This window comes from Odocoileus virginianus, unplaced genomic scaffold (assembly GCF_023699985.2).
Source record: "Odocoileus virginianus isolate 20LAN1187 ecotype Illinois unplaced genomic scaffold, Ovbor_1.2 Unplaced_Contig_19, whole genome shotgun sequence".
Classification (NCBI taxonomy): domain Eukaryota; kingdom Metazoa; phylum Chordata; class Mammalia; order Artiodactyla; family Cervidae; genus Odocoileus; species Odocoileus virginianus.
In genome coordinates this window covers 43877-48968 of record NW_027224336.1, presented here as the reverse complement: position 1 = coordinate 48968, position 5092 = coordinate 43877, and the positions used below count along the sequence as shown (strand labels likewise).

General features: G+C 45.4%; 1 long non-coding RNA gene across 1 annotated transcript; it reads left to right on the top strand.

The window, feature by feature from the left end:
• The first annotated feature begins 811 nt into the window (after window positions 1-811).
• On the top strand, window positions 812-4202 carry LOC139034020 (uncharacterized). Its single transcript, XR_011486485.1, has 3 exons — window positions 812-890; window positions 1791-1944; window positions 2425-4202. It is a non-coding gene; the product is annotated as an uncharacterized lncRNA (long non-coding RNA).
• The last annotated feature ends 890 nt before the right edge of the window (window positions 4203-5092 follow it).

Below are 5092 nucleotides of genomic sequence, written 5' to 3'. Positions count from 1 at the left end.
CATCTGTGTCAACAATGACACCAAGTAGAGTTTGATTAAATCCAGTTTTGGTGAGGGTTACCTGGAAGTCTCCTGCAGTGCTGCTGGGAGGGTAAATTGTTAGGATAATTTTGGTGGACAATTCCTGCCAAATTTAAAAAGTAATGTTCTTTTCAAGGCAAATCCATATAGCCCATGAATATGTATTTTTAAGTAAATATCACCTATCTATCTATCTATGTATCTATCTATAGATGTCTATGTCTAAGACTGTTTATTGCAGCACTATTTGTAAGGCTGAAAAAAAAAGGGGAAGACGAAATCTCCTATTTCCTAAAAGAGAAGACTAGATAAATTGCTGCATATATATACCATGGAGTATTTTGCAGCTATTAAACAGAATGAGGTAGATCTAAATATGACCATATGGAAAATTCTGAAAGTCATATCATTAAGTGAAAAAGCAAGATTCAGAACCATATATATGTGTGTGGACATATATACTGTGTGTGTGTATGTATATACATACATATACATATATGTATAGTTATAAAGATTTCATTTGGGTATAAGTTTGACAGACATATATCATCTTTGAATACTGGAAATCTGTTAAAGTGGGCAGGGTCTAGAGTAAATGGAGCTTGTTCTGGGGTCCAAGCTGCCTTCCCCTGAGTTAGCACTAAATGCAAAGTTATCTTTTCAGCTCAGAACTCCAGGAGGTCACTGGCTGAGAGGGGGTCCTGTTGGGCTGTGAGAGTCCCCCAGTTCCAGGTGATGGGAATTTGAAGCACACATTGCATAACTTACAAGGGTCAGCCTCTTATAAGGCACCAGTTCAAGGGTTTCACTTTGACCTAGGGGAGCATCTAGACCTGACGGACGAATGAGGCCGAACCACATACACCCAGGTGAGTTTCACTTCAAAACCATTGAAACTGGTTTGGACCCACCCAGCAGCAGGAAGGTAAGACTAGGTCCACATACCATCCCTCACTGCCTGGCTGAGCCTCTCTGCTTTTAGACATTGTGGTAAGGGACGTGACTGGGTGTCTTTGTCCTTTGGTTTCTGGAGAACAACTTCTAGTCTTCATCTTCTGTCTTGCCCTTCTTCCAACACTTCTACTGGAGTGGGTTGCCATCTCCTTCTCCAAATCAGAAATAACCCTAAAAGCTGAGCTGCAAGTCACTTCCACATGGAAAATGGATTGTCTTTGTCTTATATTGACTTCATAGAATTTTTTAAATGATATTTTATTTATTTGACATAAATGTTTGCTTGCTTCAAAATGTTTGAAAACTGTCAAGCCATAGTTAAGTCATGATGATATGTTTAGTTGTAATATAAATCCAGTATAAAAAATTTCTACAAGCTAGAACCTTGCTTTTTTTGTTTTGTTTAGATATTTATCTTGTTTCCTTCTGTCCCCTTCCCACCATGACCTGCTTGCTCGCTTCCTTTTTCCTTCCTTGCTTCCCTCCTTCCTTTAGTCATACCCTTGCTGCCTTTCTGTTGTCTGAGGATACATTCTATATCTGCTCCAAGTCAAGTACCCCCCAGTCATTCACACCATCTTCCTTCCTAAAACAACCCAGCCATGCTTATGGAACATATAACTGCTCCAGGGAATGTCTTAGTTAAAGTGTAGCAAGTTATCCCTTTGCCAGGGGCTGGCGTAGGAGAGAATATGTGATCCAGCGTTCACCAGTGAGATCTGTGGGGAAGTGAGCTGAGGGCGACTCAAAACAGTTTTCCTTCCTGATAGAGAGAAATGGTGGAGGAAAAAGTCTTTTGCTCCTCTCTCTTGAAGGCATATGACCCCTGCAACGTGGGGGACGTGCCATCTTTCCGCATCAGATGAACATTCGGCAGAGGTGACGGTATCAGAGCACAGCAAGAGCCCGTCCTCGGCAGCATCACTGTGGCTGAAGCACTTTGGACCCAGTCATCTCTGGATTTAATAAGTAAACCAAGAATGTCCTTGTACTTTAAGTCAGATTTTTCTACTACTTGTAGCCAAAAAACCTCTTAATGTGTACACAGGCTTAGAAATCAAGTGGGGGAACCTATTAAATTAAATAGAAAAGTAATAATGCTAATTATGGAGAGCTTTGGCTCCAGCAGATTGAACCGTCAGCCCTGCTAGGAGTGAGGGAGGGACTTCCGGAGAGGGGGGTGGGGGGAGGAGCAGGGGCAGGAGGTGAAGGATGAAGGGAGGGTGAGAAGTAGCCCAGTGGGGGGTAGGGGGACCTGGTGTCCTGGAGGAGGGAGGAAGGAGCAGGGAAGGAGGAGGCGCAGGTATGAAGGACTCCGTGCGCCCATGAAGCAGATGTGGTTTATCTTCTGGATGATGACGGACACACACATGTACTTGTGTGTGAACACTCAGACATGTAGACACACACACTCCTGCCTAATAAAGCCTCTAACTTGCCTTTGTCCAGCTTCCTGGGGAAGACCCCCAAATCCTTGGAACCTCCCCACTGATTGGCGTGACTCTGCAGTTTACCACAAGCCCTGATGGTTTGTGCTGACCGAGTGACTCCTGGTGGGCCCCAGGGATCCGACCTGAGTCTCCTGCGTTGGCGAAGGTTCTTCACCACGGAGCCATCGCGGAAGCCCTTAAACACCCCTCTGCAGCTATTAAATCCCCACCGGGGTAAATGGGCTGAAAGAGAAATCAGCACCTGGGAGTCTTTCACATCGCTTTCCTTAGAGAGCACTCTTTTTCACCCTGACACCCCCTCTCAGCAGGGGGCAGGTGGTGTCGCTGCTGCAAGGCTGGCAGAAGATGGGGTTTGAGAGGTAGTGCGGGTACAGTGGCTTGCACAACTCTCTGCATATCGAGGGAAATCACTTGGGCTTTTGGGGTGGAGGGTGACGGGAAGAGCAGGACACAGTGAACATGTGCTGAGCACATATGGCAGAACTGGCTGGCCTTCAGTTAAAAGCTTTCACTTGGTAATTGTGGGATAAAATTTCTGAGCCCTATTTTACATATGAAGGAGATGAGGATCAGTATTAAGCATCTGTGATGAGGTCACTCAGATACAGACTTGCAGGAATGAGACATTTTGTTTGCCTGACACCCATGGCAATGGCCAGGCTTCCCAAGGGCATCCACTACCTAGCTCCTGCAGGGCTGTCCTGCAAAGAAAGTTCCAGCCCCACTCACCCTCTCTCATTGCATCACCCCTGAGAACCCTCTCTGGTCTGGCCTTCCTCTTCTGGAATGGGATGGTGATCTTATCTACCTCCTAGGCTCATTGTAAAGGTTTAATGAACACAGTATCCACAGTGTCTAATCTGGGCCTGACACATGGCTGCCCCGCACTGCAGGTGCGCACAGAAGACAGTGCCTCTGCTTCCTGAAGACAAGGCAGACATGCCGCCTTTGGGGTCTGACTCCCAGCATGCAGTCCCAAACATACCCTTCCCATCCAGACTGCATAGGGGGCCTCACGAACCTTCTAGAGCCTGCACTGTGGTCAAGGTGGTCATTTCCTACACTGCAGGTGGAGAGACAGACGAAGTGAGATCCAGGAAACTTAACTATCACTGTGGAGACAGGGGCAATGTGACAAACCTATTTAAAGTTACTCAAGTTAACCCCCAAGTAAGCCTAATAATGGCCATATGGGCTGGAAGACATCCTTCAAAATTACTTCCAGGAGAACCATCACCTCCTACAACGAATATTAACAAAGAGAGTCTATGCTTGAAGTAGGAACATAAGTTTGTTCTGGTAACTGGACATCGTGTTTGGCTCTGGAGAGGTTGCATAAAGCACCTGGGATGGAAGGACTCATCAAAGCCAAACCCCTCTTCCCCAAATTCTGAGCAAACTGACACAGAAGATGGAGATGACTTTGTTACTGTCACTGTTGTGCAAAACCCAGCAGCTTCAATTCTGACAACTGTCAATTAGGAACCAAACCGCAAGCGTGAAAGCATAAGCAGCTTAATTCTAATGTGTTTTTTTATCAAACCACTTTTGTGCAGGCTTTCCCCCCAAATAACTGACACCCTCACATTTATAAGAAAATGCATGGGATAGAAGGTCCTTTCAAGAGCCAGGCTAGTAAGGCTGCAGGTAGCACCCTGTTCTGCCTTTGGGTGTGAGGTGGTGGGAATGAAGGGGACTCCCCCTGTGAGGCCTCTCGGAATTTGCACTCCCTGGACCACACAGGGACATGGGAAGTCAAACGTGTGAGCTCAGCCAGATACTAGAAAGAAAAAGAGTCAGCAGAGGTTTGATTGGACATATCATCATGACATTTTCCACCGTCAGATAAAAGGAAGACCATCGACCCTTGACGCACATGGAGAGAACCTTGGAAGCACACACCCACATGCCAAGGCTCAAACACAACTGTCCACACTCCACCCTCAATAGATCTGTTCCGTTTAAAGGTTCTTAAAACTTTGCTTGTCTGCTTAAAAAGTGAGCCTGCAGTGTGGGCATCGGTGCAAACATCATTTGATGTCTCTGTTCTGACAATTACAAAATACTGTTTCCTGTAGTTTTACCCTAACAGACGCCAGCTATCTTTCTTTACAACCTACTTACATGTTTTTCTTTTGAGGAAAATACTGGGACAAATTAAAACAACTTTTAGGAAAGAAGCCCAAGTGGAAGTTTCGTTTGTTAATGTGCATGTGAATTCATTCATTTTTTTTCTTGTTATTGTTAGTCATCTTACAAATACGGGACCACAGAGTCTTCACTTCCTTTTGTAATATAGCTCTTTCAGCTCTGGGAATTACAAACTCGACAATTTTTTTACCAGTTTCAGAAAAAATGGGTTTCCTTTCTTATCAGAAAGCATCTTCTCTCCCCAGATGCCACTCTACACATTTAAATAACTGAAATTGAGGCCTTCGATGCAGTGGGCAGAAAAGCGAGCGGCTAACCCAGCGGTGCACTGTCAGTTGTTCCTTAATCCCTCAATTGAGCCCCTCAGCCCCCAAAGGTGGCTACTGTGCACTCTGACTTCACCAGAGCTGTCCTTTCAGGAAGCCTGGAGATGGAGGCATTCTAAGGACCCTGCTGGAGGTTGCCAGCTGCTTCTCTGTGTCTTTGGCAACTCTGTTAATTTTTTTTAGAAGTTT